Source organism: Nanorana parkeri, unplaced genomic scaffold (genome assembly GCF_000935625.1).
Source record: "Nanorana parkeri isolate BGI_ZX_2015 unplaced genomic scaffold, ASM93562v1 scaffold1028, whole genome shotgun sequence".
NCBI lineage: Eukaryota > Metazoa > Chordata > Amphibia > Anura > Dicroglossidae > Nanorana > Nanorana parkeri.
The window spans coordinates 351834-376190 of NW_017307296.1; the positions used below are offsets into that span (position 1 = coordinate 351834).

The 24357-nt window shown below is 46.0% G+C and overlaps 1 protein-coding gene across 1 annotated transcript in view; it reads right to left on the bottom strand.

Moving 5' to 3' along the window:
• The window catches only part of GNG12 (G protein subunit gamma 12), a 113527-nt gene that overhangs the window by 49875 nt on the left and 39295 nt on the right, over window positions 1-24357 (bottom strand). The window contains exon 2 of the mRNA XM_018567303.1: window positions 13705-13762. The gene's annotated coding sequence lies outside the window, so the exon portion shown is untranslated. The remainder of the gene's footprint in view (window positions 1-13704; window positions 13763-24357) is intronic.

A 24357-nucleotide genomic window follows, 5' to 3' on the forward strand; every position in this document is an offset into this window, starting at 1 on the left:
ACATGAAGGGGGCTATGACATGCAAGGATGGAGGGGGCTATGACAAGAAGGGGGCTATGACATGCAAGGATGGAGGGGAGCTGTGCCAGGGCTGGGACATGCAAGGATGGAGGGGGAGAGGAAGGATGGAGGGGGCTACGACATGGAAGGATGGAGGGGGCTACGACATGGAAGGATGGAGGGGGCTACGACATGGAAGGATGGAGGGGGCTACGACATGGAAGGATGGAGGGGGCTACGACATGGAAGGATGGAGGGGGCTACGACATGGAAGGATGGAGGGGGCTACGACATGGAAGGATGGAGGGGGCTACGACATGGAAGGATGGAGGGGGCTACGACATGGAAGGATGGAGGGGGCTACGACATGGAAGGATGGAGGGGGCTACGACATGGAAGGATGGAGGGGGCTACGACATGGAAGGATGGAGGGGGCTACGACATGGAAGGATGGAGGGGGCTACGACATGGAAGGATGGAGGGGGCTATGACATGGAAGGATGGAGGGGGCTATGACATGGAAGGATGGAGGGAGCTACGACATGGAAGGATGGAGGGGAGCTGTGCTAGGGAACTAACTAGTCACATTTTCTAACAATTTCAAAGGTAAATTGTAATTGAATAAACAATAATTGATGGATTAGAAAAGCAAACACCGCATGTGACCATGTAAAAGACTTTGCAATTGTTCTTACATTTTGGATAGAGTGGGGGAGGGTTAAAACGGATCAGGGAAGGGACAGGAGCGGCGTGCAATTGAGCGCAGCAAACTGTTCTTTCCTATAGGAGGACGCGGCTGCACGCAATTACACGCTGTCGCATGCACACCCAAACCTGCATATTGGTACGGGTTCTGGAAGTCCGCACTTGGATGACACTTGTCTTTGTAATGTCCCCTTGGCACACCGTACTGTTATACCTCAGAATCCAACGGGTGCTGAAAACTGGTGGATGGCGCCACAGTATACAATCTAGAAGATATGTTGTCCAACCCTATTCTGCTTCGGAATGTCCTCTTCATTCGTATTCCATAAGCATGACATGTGAATGCAACGTTTCCGAGCCTCAAAGGGCCCCTGCGTCAGGCAATGTGTCCACTGACACCCGGACCCGCACGGCTTCTTTAATATGGTGCGTCTGTGTGGCTCCATTGACAAGTCCTGTCCGCCAATGTGGCAGAGGCACCTGTAGTTCTCAATCGTGATGTCAGTAGTCCAATCATACTTCTTCCCATGGGCTTGTTTACACCATGTCTGGACCAGAGGACTCCTTCCTGGACCAGATCTGCAAACGCAGTGCAGTGCATTTTTGCCGTGCTTTTGTCTTTTTTTAGCTTAAATTGGGCTTTCAGGTGCAGTCCAGTGCGTTTACATGCACTTTATGTGTTTACATGTGTTCGTGTGTTACAGGCCGGAGAAAATTAGACTAGTAGCATTTTTTTTTTTTGTCTGTTTACACCAGCGCAGTCCGTTCTGGTTCAGAGCCCAGAAATACCATAGGGATACATTGGGATGCTTTTTTGGTCCGGGAACAAACTGTTCTGGTCTGGACAAGGTGTGAACAAGCCCACAATCCATAGAAAGCCGGAACTCAAAAACAAGCTCAGTCCAATAATATCAATTTATTCACAACAGGTCATCAAAACAGTCAATAAACGCTGACGCGTTTCAGCCCCAGAACGGATCCTTAGTCGTTGCATGCTTCCTCCCGTCTCTGGTAATGAATGTCTGTATCGAGTTACGGACATGAGCGGGAGGAAGAGTCTGCAGCAGCCAGAGCATTGCACCCGACATCCACCAATTGCGACTGCACATCTTTACCGACTCCAAAAGCAATAAAATAATAAATGCTCATTTTCCCTTTTATGAAAATGCGTGCATGTATTTATTTATAAAAGGTAGACTATCCCTTTAATGCTGCCCAAGCTCTGCCACTCATTGCACTGCTCCAGGACAATTTTACTTTGAAGCAAGAATGTGCAAAGCCAGCAATTATCCAGCACCCACTAAAAGGGATGGTTTAAAGTCCCGGTGTTAATTAATATCTGCACATTCGTAGCATTTCTGAAAATGAATAATATGCGAGATCCGACACTGAATGCATTCCTCAACACCCAGAATGATGTCTGTAATAGTCAGGCCTCGCCTCGTGCCGGGTAATTACTGGCAATTCCAAGCACGTGTCACATGTAAGAGCTGACATCTGATCGGAGCACCGGGCCCCGATCGCTGCTGCTGCTGCCACTTTCTTACGCAAGGTCATGGCATGCACGGTGCGAAGGCGGAGAAATCTGGAGCAGACGCTGGCAGTTCAGCCGAGAGGTGTGGAGTGACTCTGACCTACATTACATACTCTGCTCCCCTTACCTAAGCCTCAGATTACAGCGGCGAGAGCGAAGAGGAACAAACGCCGCGTCTCAGCTGCCACAGTGAAAGGCGCGGTCATCACAATGTTTCAATGATCTTTATCGCTTATCGGTCAATATTCAATATTGATGAGATCAACAGCTAACAATCCAAAACGTTACTATGTGCAATATGCAATATTTATTATTTATTTATTACAGGTATTTATATAGCGCCGACAATTTACACAGCGCTTTGCATAGTTGCACATTCACATCAGTCCCTACCCTCAAGGAGCTACAACCCAATGTCCCCATCTCAGATGCACACATAGAGGGCCAATTTTTTTTGTTAGAGAGGAGCCAATTAACCTTCCAGCATGTCTTTGGAGTGTGGGAGGAAACCCACACAAGCACAGTGGGAACATGCAAACTCGTTGCAGATAGTGACCTGGCCGGGATTCAAACCAGGGACCCCAGTGCTGCAAGACAGAAGGGCTCACCACTACGCCACTTCCTGGTTTAAGTCCTACATAGCGCCTTGTCCATCACTGTACCTTTCACCTAAATCTGAACCCCGGCCTTCCCTTCAGTCTTGCACATATTTGCACAACTCCTCCTAAGAGCCAGCCCACTGCTTGCATCATGGCTGATGGCTCTTGGGAGGAGTACTGAGGCAGGATGACATTCACTGTGTCTATAATAAAGTATGCAAGAAAAACAGAAAGGTTTTATCGAAAGGGAGACGAAACTCAGGCGTTAAATCGAATTCAAGCACCTTAACTTTTAACAACAACAATGTATCTTATTTGTGTATCACTCGGCTGTAGATCCTCCAATCATCTCTGAATTGGTGCTGACACTGTCCTTCCGTCTGGAGGGTGACTACTTTTGTTCCCCATGGTCCCTGTGTGTGTGGTAGAGTAGTCACCGCTCCAAGCTCAGTCCCAGGATGGACTACAATCTCAATACAAATTGGTAAACTTAACATGAGATTGTAGTCCATCCCGGGAGTGAGCTTGGAGCGGTGACTACTCTACCACACACACAGGGACCATGGGGAACAAAAGTAGTCACCCTCCAGACGGAAGGACAGTGTCAGCACCAATTCAGAGATGATTGGAGGATCTACAGCCGAGTGATACACAAATAAGATCCATTGTTGTTATTGGTTATGGTACTTGAATGTATTTTTAAGATTTATTTCCTGAGTTTAGTGTCACTTTAACCAATAAAACCACAGAATTCTCAGACCTACCCCATCTGCAGGGGCCATCACAAAGCGAAGGGCTGGGTTCATTAACCACAGATGGTTTCTCCAGAATGCTGAATAAACAAACACCCAGAGAATCTAACTTCAAGAACCTGACGCCTTCAACATGGCCTTGTGCTTGGGGACACAAAACCCAATGAAGGGAAATCTATAACCGAATCTCTGACACCTCAACCGATCTATGGGGAAACAAAACCACAGCGCCAATTTCAGATAGAAATGACCTTTAAATTGTGCGTCCAAAATCACGGAGACAAACGTTTTCGGTGTGGAGCCATCTACCCCTCTTCCCACTGACTTCATTAAAGGACGTAAAACATCTGAGTTGTAAAGAGAAAAGCAAACAAGGATCTTGTAGAATTTCACACATCCCTCAAAACAAATAGCGAGACATTTGGTGAGAACATCGGGGACCTTTTCTGGAGTTTACAGCCTCGGTCTATTCCTGTATGATCCCTACCAAGCATGTCATATAAAACTGAAGCCCGACATCAATATGTCTCCCCTCCTGGAACGGCATGGAGGAGCCACCACTTCAAAACTCACGTCACATAAACAAGTTATGTTCAGCTGTGTTTGGACAGTGCAACCGTACAGGTCATGGTGAGAAGGGACTAAACGGGGCAAAACGCCCCCCCAACAGTCAGTACATGGCACAGTAAGGACTTGTAAGAGCGGAAGGTCTTCTCAGGTCTGTGTCACATATCTCTCTCCCCACCCCAAAAAAAAAAAGATTGCCCATTTCAGGACAGTGGGCGGAGCCATGCAAATAATTCCTTTATGTCCCATCAGCCAAATATAGATTCGGAACCGCTGGTGCATAGTGCAAATGTATTATAGAGCCATTTATCCCAAAATGCATACAGACGATTCAGGCCTTTTGGCCATCATAACACACAATATGGAAACCATGGCTTCTATGAAGTTGGGTTTGGGACCCAACAAGACAAATACAAGCATTCAGAAAGAAGGCTCACCCACCCTCTACATCAGAGGAGCTCTCTAGATTCCAGCTGCAATAAAATACAGAGAACCAAGATTAATAGAAGTCCACTTCCTAACTTGAGCACAGTTGCAGTGTTTCCCCTCGACAGCGACTTACTCAGTGCCGTCATTTGTTTGCAGGAATGGTTCTGTAATGCATGCATTTTATGGTATGGAGTCTTCAAATTCAAGAGCATGCGTGTTGATGTCACAAAATTGAACAGTAAGAAAGAGTACAAGACACAAGAGAAGATTCCTGCAAGGATGTGTGTTGCTGAACTCAAGCATGAAGTCAATTTATGAAGCGACGGCTCCATCTAGTGGGCGACAGAAATATAAACCAACTCTGGCTGGAAATTTTAAAGTGACACTAAACTCCGGAGTTATATCTTCAAAATACATTCAAGTCCCTTAACTATTAAAAATGCATCTTTTTTGTGTATCACTCAGTTGTAGATCTTCCAATCATCTCTGAATTGGTGCTGACACTGTCCTTCCTTCTGGAGGGGGGCTACTTTTGTTCCCCATGGTCCCCTGTGTGTGTTGTAAAGTAGTCACCGCTCCAAGCTTGCTCCCGTGATGGACTACATGGACTACATTACTCATTTGTATTGAGATTGTAGTCCATCACAGGAGTGAGCTTGGAGCGGTGACTACTTTACAACACACACAGGGACCATGGGGAACACAAGTAGCCCCCCTCCAGACGGAAGGACAGTGCCAGCACCAATTCAGAGATGATTGGAGGATCTACAAATCGAGTGATACACAAATAAGATACATTGTTGTTCATAGTTAAGGTGCTTGATGCATTTTGAAGGTTTAGTGTCCCGAGTTTAGTGTCACTTTAAGTTGCTTGAATGCTGCCTTTTAAATGAGTGAACCGGTATGAAAATGAGAGAACCTTCCAGATTCTTGTACATTACAGTGAGCTTTCTGATCAGTGAGCAAAATAAATAAATCAACTCGTCATATGAAGTTTTTTCACCTAAATGAGATCGAGACGGATCCTGGACCCCGAGATCTCTGTATACAGGGGGGTGAATGAAGCCGTGACATAAACAGATGGCGGCTTATCAGGTGCAGAAAATCTACTTTTGTAATATGTGAGGAGTGCAAGCATCAGTTCATCGATTTCTAGAAAATTGACATCACTGCAGTATCATTGCATCATTGGTAAGCATTGTCTCCACTCTGTTGGTTTAGATCTATTTTGCTGATTATTTCCAAACAGAAATGTTATCTATTGCAGCTCACCAGTCCTTAGATGTGGTGTCTGCAATGTTTTTTTCATCTGATGATCCTGCCAGTAACACTTTTCCTGTCCTAGGGTGACAACTCACTCGCTGGACATTCAACAGAGCAAAAGGAAGCAAATACAAATTGCAAAGGTTTCCATACACTTTAGTATTATAATATACTACAAATACCATCTGCCACCTAGTGGTGATGGAGGGCACTGCAATGTCCCATCTCAAGCCACCTTTTAGAGCAGCATTTCTCAACCCCCTTTTTTTTTTGTCAGAGGACCCTTGCAGCAAATACTTTGATAATATTACTAATTCGTTAAAAAAAAAAGCATCTCCAAAATTGTGAAACATAAACAATCTTAATGTACTTTAATGTTAAACAGCTGTTTGTTGTGCTGTGTAGGCTATAGAAAGTAAAGCGAGCTCCATTGTACAATGGGAGCCAGACTGTATGTTTGCATTTAGAGGGCAGCGTTGTCACCCTAGGACAATGTGTTCAGAATACAGAAACTCTTTACCTCTCTAAATCTCCATAACATATGTGTAACTTTGTTCTGTACTCCTAACGCACTCCTGATAACATTGCATGACATAAGCCTACAGAGGTCACAGGAAAGTACTGGATTTCTGGCAGGAGAAACCGAGGGGGGGATTGCATATCACATGGACTTAAATAAATGCTTTCAATGCTACATTCAACAGAGCAAAAGGGGAGCAAATACAAATTGCAAAGGTTTCCATACACTTTAGTATTATAATACAAATACCATCTGCCACCTAGTGGTGATGGAGGGCACTGCAATGTCCCACCTCAAGCCACCTTTTAGAGCAGCATTTCTCAACCCCCTTCTTTTTTTTTTTTGTCAGAGGACCCTTGCAGCAAATATTTTGAAAATATTAATAATTCGTTAAAAAAGCATCTCCAAAATTGGGACACAAACAATCTTAATGTACTTTAATGTTAAACAGCTGATGGAAAGCCTGCGTGTTTGACAAGCTGGAGAAGGACTCTTCACTGAACTCTACAATATCTATGACCACATGGGGTTCAGTGGCTGACAGAAAACAATGATCATAAAGCTAGGTCATGTTATGCTGTGGTAGGCTGTAGAAAGTAAAGTGAGCGTCATTGTACAATGGAAGCCAGCGGAGAGATTGGCAGAGAGAGGCGGTGGACATTGAACGGGTGGTAAGGGGATGATTGCAAGGCCACCCATGGCTCTACGTTTGGCCAATTCAACACGAATTGACTGAAACGTGAGATGACTATGGGCACCATTCATACATGAAATGGCTAGGACATCCAGGTGCTTGCACATTTTTGCCCAGATAACCCGTAGAGGGCTATGGAAGCCCATAAAACTGGAATGCTCTAAGATCGGCATAGGCCAGAGCTGGAAGTAATTGCCATTTTTAAATATTGGTTAGTAAGGTTGCCCATAACAGAGATCGGCCAATGGTGGGTAAATAAGACTGCACGTTGACTGCTTGTCATCAGTCTGCCCCCTAGAGGGTGAAAAGAAGCAAGCCGACAGGATGACATCTTCACAGCACAATGTTAAGCTGGCCATAGACCTATAGGTTATCTGCAGACTTTCTATGGTCAGATACAAAAAGTGCAACAGATTCCCCATCTACGCTAAACTGTGTGGCTGGAGGAATCTCCCCACAGGGCCAAGCTTCAGTATCTTGCATTGGATGTCGGCATTGTTTAGGTATTTTGAGAGCCAGCGGGGCCGATAAACAAGATACTGAAGATTGGCCCAGTGGGAGATTCCTCCATCCACACAGTTTAGCGTAGATGGAAGAATCTGTTGCACTTTTTTTTTTAAATCAAAAGTTTTTATTGTTTTACAGTATAAAACACTTATTGAAGAGTATCAATAAAAGAACAAAGCAAGCAGTATGGCAGTGGATGTTACATCTAATATTACTACAGCATGGCTAGTATAGCACATAGATGTAATGTGCAAGTGGTGACATATAGATGGTGTGGACCTTCATATCCAGAAGTGCCAGGTTGCAATGCTGGACATGTAGAGGTGTGGAGACCACAGTAGGGCAACAGGCCCTATGGAAGGGGGCAACAGGCCCTATGGAAGGGGGCAACAGGCCCTATGGAAGGGGGCAACTCTCTGTAAAGTGGTTGTTTTCGTGACGATCCCACACATTGATGCATGACATAAAGAACATCCACAAATACTGTAAATTAAGCCCAACGGGGGGCAACTTTATGGAAACATTAAAAGAGAGGGGGGGGGAAAGAGAGCAGGAAAGGATAGAGAGACCAAGAAGGATGAAGAAGAGAGGACTTACCATACTCAGTTTGCTCCCGATAATGAGCGGGGGATATCCGCTACTCGTTAGCTGGGACTAAAGAGAAGGCTACCGTCAAATGAATGCGACTGTAGGCACTGGATCTATGGGTGCCACGTTCGTTCAAAACGCGCAACTCTGTCTTCTAGCCTAGCTGTGAAAAGAGAGAGGGCAAAAGAGAGCAGGAAAGGATAGAGAAACCAAGAAGGATGAAGGAGAGATGACTTACTGGACCTGTTGCACTTTTTTCCATCTGACTATAGGAAATTTGCAGATGGGCAGCTTTAAAGCGGATCTTTACCCCCTTTGACTAAGAATCACATCAGCGTACAGCTCTGCATGCTGATATGAAATCATCTTACAATCATTAGCTAAACAAAATTTTTTTTTAATTTTACTTACAATTGATTTCTTTCCCCACTTCCTGGTCTACTTTGGCACAAATGATGTAATACGCCCAAGCATTGCATCCTGGGAAGTAGGGCTGCAACAACTAAATCGACATAATCGATTATAATCGATTATAGGCAATTATCTAAAAGTGTGTGTGTAGATTGTCATCACTAAACATTTCTAAAAGGTGTCTGTTATTTTGAGGATTTGGGTAAAGCTCCTCTTTAAATGTGGTTTAACCAGTTCGGCTCTCACACCTATAGCGCCCCCTATGGACCAGAGCAATTTTGACATTTATGTCATGAGCCCGTTTATTTGTCAATAACTTTGTCATTACTCAGAGTAACAAAGTGATACATTTACTATTTTTCTAGCACAAACAAGGCTTTCTTTTGGGGATATTGTCTTGCTTAAATGATTTTATCTTCATACAACTCATAGACAAAAGAACTTAACAAAACTTTAAACAAAAACGATTCTATTGCCTTTAAAAAGGCAAAAAAAAAAAAAAGTTACTGTAGAAAGAAGTATACATATTATACGAGGAGGTCCTGAAGCGCCCTGTGGCAGTGCGTGGCAATGCCACGGTGTAAAAATGAGTGTGCAGCGCTATACTAAGTGAAATGTAATCCCTCTTTCGGGCTATATAAAAGTAAAGCCACGGTGTAATCTCCATTTCTGTGTCCATATTTTGATAGTGTCCAGCACATGCTGATGGCACAGGTGTGCACAGCCTTTAAAATAAAAAGGTGTTGGGAAGGGTTCAGGGCTCCACCTGGGAGACTGGAAAACTCAACCCAGGAATCAGGGTGGAGTCCAGTGCAGCAGGGTGCTGCGGGTTGGAAAAACCAAGTGTGCAGGTTAGCACGAGACTGAGACTGTCTGGAGGAACAGACAGTGGCCTGAGGCCAGAGCAGCGGTGCTGCAAATGCAAAGCCAGTAGCAGTGGCGTCACAAGGGGGGTGCGGCCCTCACCCGGGTGACACCAAAATGACTCACAGTCATTTTGGTGTCACCCCCCTCTGAAAAGTCGGCGCGCGGTCATGGAGCGAATGCCCGACAGTATCAGGAGAGAGGAGGGGACCCGGCGGCATACCTTATTCCGCCGGGTGACTGTCCCCTCCTCTCTCTGCCAGCGCCCATCACCAAGATGGCCGCCGGCAGGTAACAGAGTGCTGCCGCGCGTGCGCGATGACGTCACGCGCATGCGCGATGTCACGGCGGGGTGACACTCGGTTACCGCTCCGGGTGTCACCCAGCCTCGGGACGCCCCTGGCCAGGAGCCTCCTGGCTTTGCATTTTTAGCACCGCTGCTCCGGCCTCAGGCCACTGTCTGTTCCTCCAGACAATCTCAGTGTTGCCAAGAGATGCTAAAGAACCCCTGCGAGGGCGATTGCTTTGTGTTTGTGAACTTTCATTTAATAAAAGTGGGCAAGGAAGCCCTGAAATGAAGATTTCAGCGAGTGGATGCGTCTTTAATGCGCTACCGTTTGGAGGGAATTCTCACAGCCCTAAGATCATTAAGAAAATAAGTTTGAGCTTTACTATTAAAATGCTCCTCTACGGCAGCTTTCATTTCACCGACCGGACATCTTCACCCCCTCAACTCTTTCTTCAAATGGCTGAATAAGGAATAGTCACCGAGGGCCAGGTCAGGACTAGAAGGTGGATGGTTGATTTCTTCAAAGCACGCCTCGAAACTTGTTTTGACTCGCCGTTGTTTGTTGAACACTGTGAGCATTCTTGGCACCCAACGCGCGCTCATTTTTCTCATATGCAAATGAGTATGTAACATTTCTCCGACTCGTTTTTTGCTAATGTTCAATTCTTCAGCTATTTTTTTTCCCCCTCATCTCTATAGGTTGAACTCGAGTCTTTTTTCCAACCTAACTATGTAACTAACTATCTGCCACATTTTTATTCTGCGATCCTCCAGTACGCATTGTTTTACTTTTTCTATGTTTTCCTCCATAACCGCTGTGCTCGGGCGGCCCCCGGAGTGAAGGTCGTCTTCAAGGGACTCCCTGCTCTGTTGGAATAGTCAGGTCCAGCATTTGACGGTTGCAAATGGTCCAGAGTCCCCATACACTAAAGACATTTCTTCAAAAATCTCCTTCACCATTTTTCTCCTTTTTAGAGAGGAATTTTATCACAGTCGGTGTTCAGTTATCACGAGATGTGTCGACGACTCAAACATGGTGATGTTCATGGTTCAATTACTCGGAGCTCACGGTGCTAATTACTTGAAACGCTCCTTGTATACCTATCGGGAGGTAGGGCAAGCAATTATCGCGATTGTAAGTACCTCAGCCTCAGAACTTTTCAGCCGCTTGTAATTTATCTGGTTTAAAAAGGAGAACTATGAGGTGAGTGCTTTTCACTCACCTCATAGTTCTAGCCGACCTGTGACAATGAGACTGTCACAGGTCGGCTCAGTAGATCGGGAGGTGAGCGAACACATACCGGCGTTCACTCACCTCTCGATCCTGTCACGGCTCTCTGCCATGACAGGGGAGGGGCTGGATTCCCCGCTCCGATCCGCCAGCGCTGACTGGCAGAACGGATGGGGGCGGGTACAGCTGGCTCCGCCTCTAGAAAGGCAGAGCCAGCTGTCAGTCACGCAGCTGGGCGGATCCCGGCATAATTGTCGGGATCCGCTTCAGCTGTGGCGTCTCAGTATACCGCGAGCTACAGCTCGCGGTATACTGAGCTTAGGGTAACGGGGGGACGCTAGTTTGTGTCCTCCCGGTACCCTAAGGAGAACTATGGGGAAAAGCCTTAACCCCATAGTTCTCCTTTAAGACCCCCTTCACACCGGGGTGGTTCAGCCACACAGATCCAGCGGCATGATTGCTATGGAGACTGTTCAAGCGACCGCGCGTCTGCGCAATCTGAACCGACCCCCCGCCTGAACTGCTCCCTGCACTATTTTTGCCGCGCTGATCAGAGAGGTTTACATACAGGTTTCAATGGAACCACGCTAATCAGCGCGGTTTGGGGCATTTTTATTGCGTTTCAGCACTGAAATGGAATTAAAAACTCTCGAAACCTCCCTTTTGAGATCAGCGTGGTAAGTGCGGTGATCCGCAATCGCCCTGGTGTGAATGGGCTCTAAATCAAGACTGAAATTATGATTATAGTATAACTATTAAGAGTAATTTACAACTAAAAAAGGCTTCTGTTCCAAATTTGCATTTTATTAATGCACCACTAATAAAACAGATTTTTTAAAAATAAAAACAAAACAAAAAAACAGCAGGAAAAAAATAAAAGGGGAAAAGTGGAAGAAGGAGTTAAAGTTTATGTCAATCCTAACTTTGAAAAGTTGGTTTCACATTCACCTACCTCCTCTTTAATCCCTAAAAAACTTCTGCATTCTCTCAAGTCAATTTCTACAGTTGTAAAATACTTGGTGATCCGGCCAGTCCCCCCAGCAGACAACCCCTGTCCTGCTTGTAGGTGACCATGCTAGGCGAAGAAGCAGATTTGTCCTAGTGTGGTCAGTTTGCTCGTCTCCTGACGACATGGGAGATACAGGATGCCGTGCCAATGCAGTATACTTCATACAGCTGCCACACCGCCTGCGGCATCTGGCAGGGATTAGAAAGTGATGTCATCCCTTTATTCCTGCCGAGTGGGGTTTCCATAGAGATAATGGTCCTCTCTAGGATCTGTGATGTCAGCAGAAACTGCAGAGCATCTTTTATATTCTCCACCCCCAGCCCGCTGAGATGTGGGAGAGAAGTGGGGCCGAGCAATCACAAATCTGTGAAATCTAAAAATCATTAAAAAATACGTTTTTTGGACTATTCACTTTATTTTTAATGGGATTTTTTCCTTTCTTTACTTTAAGACTGATTTGGGTACATTAAGGGGCATTTTAACCAAACATTTACTGGTGGCGAGTCAATGACTGTCGTTGTAAACTCATTCACCTACAGTAAATGTTTGGTGAATGCCGGATTCATTGCTTCATAAATATGCCCTTAAGGAGGTTGTTTTAACGACGATCCACACCCTGCTAACTTCGATTCCACTCTGTGACTACATTAAAATGCTTGGTCTTACATTTTGAACATAGTGAGTCACTAAAATAAAATAAAAAATTACCTTCTATGCTCTCAACCCAAAACACTGGGGTTTAAAAAAAAAAATTAAAATAAAATAAAAACAGCAACAACAACCTGAATAGCAATCGCATTTATGAACACACATAGGGGTCTATTGTATTATTCTATTGTAATCAATTCACAGGGCTCTTTGCACATCTGTGAGCATTTGTTTTGAGTGAATATCGACAAAAAAAATGAACAATCATAAAATATATTGTTTCTAGATCAAATGTATTGTGATCTAATATTGCATTGTGGCCACCAGATGGAGCAGAAGAGCACAGAAAACTATTTTAACTAGATGGAGCTGAGGAAATCTTTCCTATGCTCCTCAGCTCCATCTATTGGTCATATTATGGTATTACATCAGAATACATTGGACTGGGAAAAAAATATATCTTAAGTAGGTTTGCTTTTGTCATTATTCACACGTAATGAACATTCACAGATATTTGCAAGGCAAAGGGACCTGTGAAATGTTTCTAAATACACCTCTTAACTTTCCTTAATGGTGGTGTAAACAATTTTCAGACCTATCTGGCTTTTTGGCAGCAAGAAAAAAAAAGTATGAACAGGCAGAGAGTCGAATAGGACTACATGGTACCCTAGAAACACAGGAATCGCCCAGATGTAATGTTTGCCACATGTTCTCCCTGTGCTTGCGTGGGTTTCCTCCGGGTACTCCGGTTTCCTCCCACACACCAAGGCATGCTGGAAGGTTAATTGGCTCCTCTCTAAAATCGGCCCTGTATGTGTGTGCAATAGGGACCTTAGATTGTAAGCTCCTCAGGGCAGGGACTGATGTGAATGTGCAGTATGTAAAGCTCTGTGTAAATTGTTGGCATTATATAAATACCAATAAATAAAATGATAGAAAATCTTGTACTGCAACACACAGAATTCTTAAGTACAAAATTGCAAGCGTTGCTTTGATGGCTTTATGTCTACAGGACCCAATGAAGACACCAGGAGGTTTTGGAAAATGTGTGAAAGCTGCCAACGCACGCCGATCAATGAATTAAGAGCACTTACCTAGAAGGGGTTACAGCCGCTCGTATCCGTTTAAAGCCTTTGTGATCTTCTTCTAAATCTGCAAAAAGAAAAATGTAATTGTTAGCAAAAGCTCATCATAGCTTTATAATTCTGGAACAGGGTCAGAAAGAAACAAAAAGGAAAAACGCACAGGAGCACAACAGGGTAGTACTATGGGCATCAAAAAGACCAAAACCTCTGGAACGACCCGAGCAACATAGTCGGCCAACATTAAAACTGCAAGCAGAAAATAAATCCGTCTCCAATACGTTTTAGCCCAGTTGGGTGTGTAGGGGTAAGGGTGCAGTCAGTAACAGGGTCCCTGAAAGCCCCAAATTGCCAGATCCTCTCTGGCGGCCTCTAAAAGTGAGTAACGCAGAGCTGCCAAAATGTGACGCATATATAAACGTAGCGGCATCTGCCTCAAGACGCAGCCAATGTATTCAGCCTTTGGTTAGGAATCAAATCAGGCCTCGCCCACCAAACAGGCATTGAAAGATGCCAATGGCAATCTAAAGTAGAAAGGACTTAAAGTATAATTAAAGTCTTTCGTTTTTTAGCATATATCTACTCCTAGCCGGCAGTAGATATATGCCCCATGATTAAACATAAATAAATAAAAAAAAGGCAAATACCTAATTACTTACCTGTTCCAGCGCCGCTCACTCCCGGCTGAAGCTCTCGAACGGCTGCGAAGGAGTGTGCGGGCGTATGTGCAGTACGATAGAGCGGAGGGGTGAGAAAATAAAACTCAGTGGACGCAGCCAGGAGCGTGCACGTTGGACAGACAGCGTGGGACACAAGGAGACTGCGGTGGATCAGAGACCGGCACCAGTGCTGGAGGGACTGTCGGAAACGAGTGGAAGGATGATGATGATCGGATCAAGAGGTATCACATAAGGTAAGTGCTTACAGTAGCATGGGAAGAGGGGGGAAGGTTTAATGCCACTTTAACAATGCAATTCATGTACATCAAAATTAGGGATGTCCCGATACCGCTAATAGTATCAGGGCCGATACCAGGCATTTTCACGAGTACCCGTACTCGTGAAAATGCCCCGATTCTTAAGGCCGATACCGGCCCTTTACATTTTCAAAGAGCAGCGGCCATCCGAGTTCCCGTGCTTGTGGGGGCCTCGGCAGCCTGCTGGGGACCTGCAGATTGCTGTCCATGGCAGTGCTTGTTTAGTTCTTTATCTCCTCCTCCTCGGCGCAGGCCCAGCCATGGACAACCCTGAGGGCGGAACTACTGCCCCTGGGTTAGAAGCTGGGGGTTCCCGTCTCACACTGACGGGAAGGACTGGGCTGGGAGATGGATGGAAGTCGCAGGGGCCAGCAGTGCAGATAGTCGGCCGGACTGGACGTGGGGGAGGCCGGGTCCCGGCATCGTTGGTCAGGTGGAGTGCATGCAGAGCCATTGCAGATGTCCACGTCGCCTGGGTGAGATCGATACGCAGCCTGGTGAGAGGAATCCTGTTTTTGGGACATGTATTTGCAGAATAATGTTCTGCTGTGGGGACACGTGTTCTGCTGTGGGGACACGTGTTCTGCTGTGGGGACATCTGTATTTAGCCCTGGTGTGAAACTGCCCTAAAATCATCAGTCCGTGTTTTAGTATCGGTAATTGGTATCGGCAAGTACATGAGGGACAGTATTTGTGCTTGGTCTTAAAAAAAAAGTGGTATCGGGACATCTACCCATCGGGGGAGGGGTCCTCATTGTAAACTGGAGGAAAAGAAGGAATGGACAACCGCCAGAGTGCCCAATCAGTTCCCTCTACTGTCAAAAACTGAAATCTCAAATTTGCATTTCTCCACTCGAACAGAAAGGTAAAGGGGTGTTAAGTTGCTGCTATAGACAACAGCCCAATACTATTGCAATAAACAGCTCTCCAGGCTCATATGTCCAATCAGATGACAGATCTGCCCCCCATGAATGCCGAGCATAACCCAACTGGCACAAACAAGCCGATAGAGTATGCTATTGACTTTAAAAAGGACTTGTAATTCCTTAACTGCATCTTGGTAAACAGCGAGAGTTGCAGAATGAAAAGCTAGATTCCTGCTGTCTGCAAATTACTGGCACGGCCAGACAGGCGTCGTGTGTGCCTGCAGCTCTTTATGGAAATGCCAGTTTAAAGTGTACTGCATGGAGTGTGCACAGGGGGGACTCTGCTAAGTAAATCTCAGAGTCTGTCTTCAGCTGCGGTACGACACTCAGCAGAGAGATAAATGACCTTCCTGAAGAACGGATTCTGAAAATATATCAAATGAAATGAACTTGTTATATGACTTTCCCCCATGGAGATGTACACAGAGTGCATGGTTGTCATACCACCTTCAATACCATTATTGATCTGGAACCAGTATGTAAATCTGGAGCTCTGACTATACTTCCTGCAATCTACTTCCAGGTAAGCGATTAAAGTGCAACTGAAGCTAATTTTCTGAATAGAGTGGAGAGGGACTAGAAAACCGGACATGTTTTTATTGCTCTCTGTGTCCCCGTCACACAGATCCACCCTCTCAACTTGTTCTGGTGAATGTGAGTACTGAAAGTGAAAGAAAATTACACATATTGGGTTGTCAACAGAACAGGAATAGATGGGAAATCCTCCAATTTGGACAATAGTTCTGGTGACCCTGCTGACCACTTGGGATTTCCCTCTCACTTCCTGTTGTGGTTATCGGACAGGAAGTGAAGGCAAATCTCCTCAATGGGACAGATTGAAAAAAAAAGAAAGGGATGATGCCTACTAGCTCATGAGCAGTGCATGGTACACTCAAAGGAATGCCTCTAGTGATGACGGGCACAGTCTCCAGTGTGCTTATGCCAGCTCTCAACTGAACATGAAGTTGCTGGTGTCATATCTGGTCACATATGCAGCAACATTGCAAAATTGAGGCCAAGATGGCGCCATTTTTGGCTGCAAAGGATAGGAGGGTTTAGTTCAGCTTTAATACCAACACAGAGCTGACCAATAAATGTCTTCAGTACTTTTTAAAGAAGAACTCCTGGCAGAAAGGTTATTAACCCTTGCAGTGCAAGGATTAAAATGACATTAAAGGCTAATCCCCCCCAATGCTGCTATAAGGACTTGCCGTATGTGATGCCTCTTGATCTGAACATCATCTTCCTTCCAGTCGTTTTCAGCAGTCCTTCCAGCGCTGGTGCCGGTCTCGGATTCAGCGCAGACTGCGGTTTCTTCCTGTCCCACGGATTATCTGACGTGCATGCTCATGGCTGCGTGCATTGACTTACAGTGTGTCTCTTCTCCTCGCCAGTGATATCCACTGCGAATGCGCCCGCACACATTCTCCCGCATGGCCGTTCGGGAAGCTGGATTTTACAGCCGGGAGCGAGCGGCGGAGAAAGTTTTTACCGATTTGGTAACTTTTTAATGTTTTTAAATGTATCTACTGCTAGCAGTAGATAAAAATCATTTTTTTTAAAAAACCAAACAAACAAGACTTTAATACCACTAAGTGCTCATTTTTGCCTAAGGGCCAAAAAAAAAAAGTATACTCACCTGAGAGCTCGGAGCCGACTGCGCTCCCTCCAGCCTGTCTTCTCCTCCTCCTCCTCCTCTGCAGCGATGGTACTTCCCTCGGCATCCTCACATCCTATTCCCTGTATTGGACGTGATGACACGAGGATTCCTAAGCAGCTGGAGCGGAGGGGGAGAGACAATCCAGGGACATGTCTAAAGGTGGCCATACACTTTACAACCATCGCAAGACCTTAGTCTTGCGATGGTTGTAAAGCAATTCAAAAAAACGTACGATCTGCACATCTTGGACAGGCAGATCGTACTTGCGATCATCGCAAGCCCGCCCCCCTGAGGGGCGGGCTTCCGATGACTGTAATGAGGGGCGGGCTTACGATGACTGCAAAACGGGCAGTGTGCGAACACCGGCCCGTTCCGCAGCTGTCGAACCAGCAGGCCACTAACTCGCCGAGAATCGTACGGTCGCACGCCTTCCATACACTGCACGATTCTCGTACGATCGCGGGAAATCCCGCGATCGTACGAGAATCGTGCAGTGTGAACGAAGACGTGCAACCGTTTTTACTGTACGGTCGCACGTCTTGTCGAACCAGCATGCTCGAAAAACCGCCGGGAATCGTACGATTGTCGGCGGGGTTCTAGCCTGCTCGTTCGACAGCTGCGGAATGGGCCGTGTGGGCACGCCCACACTGCCCGTTCTGCATTGCGGTCATCGGAAGCGGGCTTTCGATGATCGCAAGTACGATCTGCCTGTCCAAGATGGGCAGATCGTACAAGCTTTTAATAAGCTTACGACCATCGCAAGACAAAAGTCTTGCGATGGTCGTAAGGTGTATGGGCACCTTAAGAGCAAGTCAGCTCTGAAGATCAGGCGAGTATAACTTTCTTTTTTGACCCCCAGACAAAAATGAGCAGTTAACCCTTGCAGTGCCGGGGTAGCCCAGCTGCAAGGGTTAACATTTCTGCCTGGAGTTCTTCTTGAAATGTACTTTTCAGTACTGACGGCATTCAGCAAAATGTCAATGGCGCCAATGTTAAAAACCCAAGTAATAGTATAGTGAAGTCTGAAATTGCAACACAACCGTACAGATACAACAAGACTCAAGGTTATGACAGAGGAGGGGGAAATAATTAATTCATGACACACAATCACTCGTATATTAAATAATTACTGTAAAAACTTTAACAATGATAGGTTCTTGTTTATTGTACTGCATCTGGGGCCAATACCTCCTCCTTGGCCATTTCTACCTCTTCAGATGCAAGACACAGATATAGACTATGGATTGGTACCGTTTCCATAAATGGATTCAATTAGAGAAGATTGAGCCAGCTGTTGTGGAAACTTTGGAGATATTTCTGTGCAATCACGGAAACATATTTCTGCTCATTAACGGAGAAGTGCTCGATAACAGATGGAACAGGGGGGAAAGGGACTGCAGTGGACATGAAGTTATATGTTTTAATGCCGGCAAGCACTCGGGATGTAAATAAAATGTAAAAAAAGAGAATGTCTGTATATCCAGGAGTAATCACTTATTTCATTTTACACTACACTCAGGAATTAAATCTTAAATGCATTCAAGTCCCTTAACTATTAACAAAAATGTATCTTATCTGTGTATCACTCGGCTGTAGATCCTCAAATCATCTCTGAATTGATGCTGACACTGTCCTTCCTTCTGGAGGGGGGCTACTTTTATACTCCATGGTCCCTGTGTGTGTTGTAAAGTAGTCACCGCTCCAAGCTCACTCCGGGATGGACTACGCTGGAGGTGATTTTTTTTTTTGTTGAGTTACACTCTAACGACATCTGTGGTGGATTTAACGTTAGGAAACAGAATGTTTGAACTCTCAGAACATCACCGGTACGTGCCTTTAGCAGCTCAGGTAATATGACATAAGATCAGAGATTTCTGTATCAAAAAATAATCTTTTAAAAATGTGCATGTAATGGTCAGGTGCCTGCATACTATTGGCCATACAGTGCAGGTACAATGGTCAGGTGTCTGCATACTATTGGCCATACAGTGCAGGTACAATGGTCAGGTGTCTGCATACTATTGGCCATACAGTGCAGGTACAATGGACAGGTGTCTGCATACTATTGGCCATACAGTGCAGGTACAATGGTCAGGTGTCTGCATACTATTGGCCATACAGTGCAGGTACAATGGTCAGGTGTCTGCATACGATTGGCCACACAGTGCAGGTACAATGGTCAGGTGTCTGCATACTATTGGCCATACAGTGCAGGTACAATGGTCAGGTGTCTGCATACGATTGGCCACACAGTGCAGGTACAATGGTCAGGTGTCTGCATACTACTGGCCATATAGGGCAGCTACAATGGTCAGGTGTCTGCATACTATTGGCCACACAGTGCAGGTACAATGGTCAGGTGTCTGCATACTACTGGCCATATAGCCTACAGGGATGTAACCTTTTACCTAAACATTATGTGTAAGGGCTCGTGTACACAGGAGTTTGATGTGTGAAATGCGAATGTCTAACATGGGTCAGCTGACTCCCATCTGACAGTTCTGAGGCTGCATTTGACCTGCACTGAGCTGGATGTAGCAGGTTCAATTTGAGATGCATTTGCATTGCAGGCAACGCAGGCCACACACAGCTTTTTGCACTTCAGTGCAAGTGTCGAAGCAACGCTGCGTATGAATGCAAAAGTGGACATGTGACCGCAATCCCTGAGCACACAAGCCATTGTTTTGTTTAGACAGCATTGTGATTCAGACACACCCAACATACTATATAGCCCGGTAAGTGACACTGCATACTCTTGACAGTTCAGATTTACAGTTGCATCACTATCCTGTTTTGGGGCGGCTCCTTTCCCTTGCAGGGTCCTATAGAACCCCCTTGTGTGCGTGTCTATAAAACACACAGGCACAGCAACGTAAGGACACTGGCTCCTTCCTCCTCCCTTTGCCAAGCTAGTAGATGGATGGTTGCTGGACACTGCTTTGTCCCTTGTGATCTTGTACTGGACTGGAAGTTCAGGGTAGCGGAGCTGAGAGAGTTGGAGCTGTTTGGAAACATGATGACTGTAAATGCCTGGGCAACAATTTAAAGAGGTACTTTGCTGAACAATGTAGCTTTGTTTGATGTGGATTTGTTATTGAGAAATGTTACTTCAATGTTTCCCCCGCAGTCCTGGCTTTACGATTCTGGCTTTGGCCACTGGCCTGGCTTGTGGGCTGCTGTAAGCTTTTGTGCGTGACTCGGCCTCAATACCGTTTGTAGTTTGATCGCAACTACAAACATGGGGGGTCTATACATCAAACCTACTTTTTACTCTTCATCCTGGCCTGATAATCTGATTGGTTGCCCCTTTTCCTGTAGTACGCCACAGAATCTCGGGTCCGGAATGATATTGTGTACGAGAGCTGCATTGCTGCAGATGCCTTACAATCTAATCTACTAATAATGATCCCAGCTTTGTCCAACCATCTTATAAGCTGATCTAGTATACCAGCAGCCTCCAGATCTAGGCACATGTTCTGTGTGCGCACAATATGACTGCCAGAGGGCTATTGAAGTACAAGTCCTGGGCACGCATGACATTGAATGGCTCCACAGGTTCTAAGCCTCAATCACATGGCAAGAAATGCGCAAAAATAACCGTGATCCAATAAATTCTGTATTTATAGGGAATCAGCACACGCGGAGCCTCACAGTGAGCAATGAGGCATGCTGGTTTTACATCTTCTATTTTTTGCAAGTCGGTGCCTTGCAAAAAAAAAAACTGCCCCCTCACCAGGCACAAAGGGCCCGTTCACACCAGACGCAGTGCGTTCCGGCCCGATTCTGGCCAGAACGCACTGCCTCGCATTGCGGCCGGCTCACTTTTTTGTGGGGCAGGAGGGGGTGTGCCGGGCTATTGAAGTGAATGGCAACGTAGCCACGACCTCCGGCCGCAATGTGATCGGCCGCACGGGATCGCAAGCCACATTGAAGGGAATTGATCAAAACTGGAGCAGACAAAATCTGGAGCAGCTGTGCACGGCAACCAATCAGCTTCTAGCTCTCATTTTCAAATCGCAACTGAACAAACTGAAGACAGAAGCTGATTGGTTACCATGCACAACTGCTACAGATTTAGTCTGCTCCAGTTTTGATAAATTCCCCCCATTATGCCTGCAGTCCGGTCCGGTGCAATCAAAATGCTGCAAGCACTATTTTGATCGGACCGGACCGCAGGCATCATGTTGCTTGCGATTCCGTGAAGCCGATCGCATTGCGGCCAGAGGGCGTGGCTACGGTGCCATTCACTTCAAGGGCACGGCACGCCCCCTCTTGCCCCACAAAAAAGTGCGAGGCAGTGCGTTCTGGCCAGAATCGGGCCGGAACGCACTGCATGTGGTGTGAATGGGCCCTAACGGTCAAGTGGTGAGTACTTTCACCCTATAGCACCGCTACTTCAACTGGACCTGAACTCAAAAAGATTTATGTCTAGGGGAGGTAACCTTCTGTAGTGATACAAATCCCATCATGCCTCTGCAAGCCAAGCCTGTCAGAGTTTTGCAATGCCTGATGGGACTTTAGTCTCACCACAGATGGAGTGCTGAGGTTGTCTACTCCTGCACTGGTTATAAGGAACATATGAAAATAGTAATTGTACCCAAGCAGTACCCTGCAAAAGCTACACTGGGTCCTTTATTCTTCCTGAGAAACAACAGTGTACTTCCTGTGCCTATACCCAACGCTGCAGAGAGTCTACAGGCAATACTGGTGACTAGTTCTTTGCCATCCTTGCCTGGCCACAGCTTCCAGAGTTCATGCATTTTTAAAGGTGCTTTCACTCCAATGTACATACCAAAGCCTTAGAAAAAGTACAAACCATTCTGATTAAAGGCCTAGTCCACCTTTGGAACCCAATAACATGAAACATGGTCCCCCCCCCAAACCACCCCCACTTACCCGACTCGTGGGATGCTTCTCCTTGCAAACAACTATTGATATCAACATTTAGTGTGATTGTGTATGGCTCAGCCAGCAAAGCCACGTCATCCGTTCGCGGGGATCAGTGAATGGGAAGACTACTACGGCAGAGGGACTCACAGACTGAACGGGCACAAGTCATTACCGCACTTGCAGTCCACCGTTTAGCTCCTCCAGCCCCATAACAGAAGATCTGTACCAAATGAACCCGGGGCTACACAATGCAGGAGCCTGTGCAACGCACCCGCGACACACTCATCAAGGTTGCAATGCTCTGCAGGCTTGAATGCAACCCTTTACATTTTCTCAGGGATCTTCAATACGAGAAGTGGTGCGTGGAACCTTAATAACAGTGTGTGACAAGTTTCAACTTGTTCGGTGCAGTCAGTCTGTTGTGACCTAGAGGTTGAAGGAAGGTGCGTTTTAAAGTGTGCCGTAAATCATGGCTCACGAACAACGCATTAAAACTGAAAGTGAAATTTTGTTTCAAACTGAAAAACATTGATAAAGAAGCACACGAAATGTTAAAATGAGTCCATGGAGATGCCGCAGTGACCACGAAGATGGGTTACAAGTGGTTTGAGCGATTTCGTAATGGCTGTGAATCAGGGGAAGGCAAGGAAAGTTTGGGACGTCCTTCTACATAAAAAAACCCAAGGAACTACTCAGTGCCCTGGAACACCAACCCTGTACCATAGAACACCACCCGGTACCCCTTACCCAGGACCACCACCCGGTACCCCGTACCCAGGACCGCCACCCGCTACCACGTACCCAGGACCGCCACCCCGTACCCAGGACCGCCACCCGGTACCCCGTACCCAGGAACGCCACACGGTACCCCGTACCCAGGAACGCCACCCGGTACCCTGGTTTTCCCAGGTAAAGGTAAATTTGGGGAAAATGGACCTACCCCCTCCAACCTGCGCCCCCCCCTTTTTACCCTGGGTCAGGTGACCATGCTGACCAATGAATGCTCGTCATTTGCAAGCAAAATTCAAAATGGAGAGTGCAGGGTTTCGCTACACAACAGTAGAGAGTACAGATAGTACACCGGCGGAGGGGGAAGGAGCGTTCGCCAAAAGGCAAGTATAGCAAGGGGGGCAGATTAGAAGGGGGTGTTCCATTTTTCACAAATTCACCTGGGAAAGTGGAATTACCCTTTAAAATTCCAAAATGCATCTGTAATGTATTAAACTGTAAAAAGATTATAGGTTGCTTTAAGAATCACAGGGTCCTTCATCATACCAGGTACTCTCTTGAGCCTGAGGTTGCCCCTCTATAAAAATAATAAGCTGCCATTGACCTGCATTGAACAGCAGAACAATTAGCCCCTAAGGCAGCAGAGATATCAATGCCGGGAGCTATACAGAGAGGACGACAAGTGGACACAGGCCGGTATAAAAACAGCCTTGTTACTAGGAAGAACATACTGTACTCACTAGAGGCAAACCGCTGCTTAATGCAGCCATTATATCACTGCTGGAATACATGAAGGACATTATAAACAGCCAACTAAGACCTGCCACCATTTACTTTGTGTATCATATATTGTAGAAAGGAACTCATCCACAACCATGCTCAGAGCTTCCACTGACAAACGGGTAGATTCAAATAATCTGAATGTAATCTACTCCCATGTCTTATCAATGTATCATTCAAACAAAGGAATGGCTGTCATTGGGGTGAACCAGCAACTGAACGTGCCTGCAAAATAGTGATGAACTCCTAAAAAATGCCCGACTGTTATTTATGACCCGCTGAGCAACATGGCTGCCATTTGGGAACATTCTTATCCCAGGTCAGAGACTTAAACTAGAGTTCCAGGAATGATCTACCATGGATACTTGCATTAGTCTAGCAGTTCTAGTTCCTTAAAAACTGGACGGACGTCACAGCGGAAAACATCTGATCCGTAGCGCTCCAATCAGGAAGGTATCTGTGCACGGATCCCTTCCTGATCAGCCTGTGTGAAAGGAGCCTAAAAGCAAACTTTTCCATTACCCAAGCATGTATAAATACAGGGGTACCTTCATAATCCAGCAGCTTTATCTTCCCCAAACGTTCAGCCAAGGGGACTGGTCGCACAGTATGGTGGAAGCCTGCTAGAGTGTGTAACAAGTATTACAGCTTATTCCTCTGCACTGAAACATAATGGGGGTGGGGGGGTGCTCTGTAATGGTACT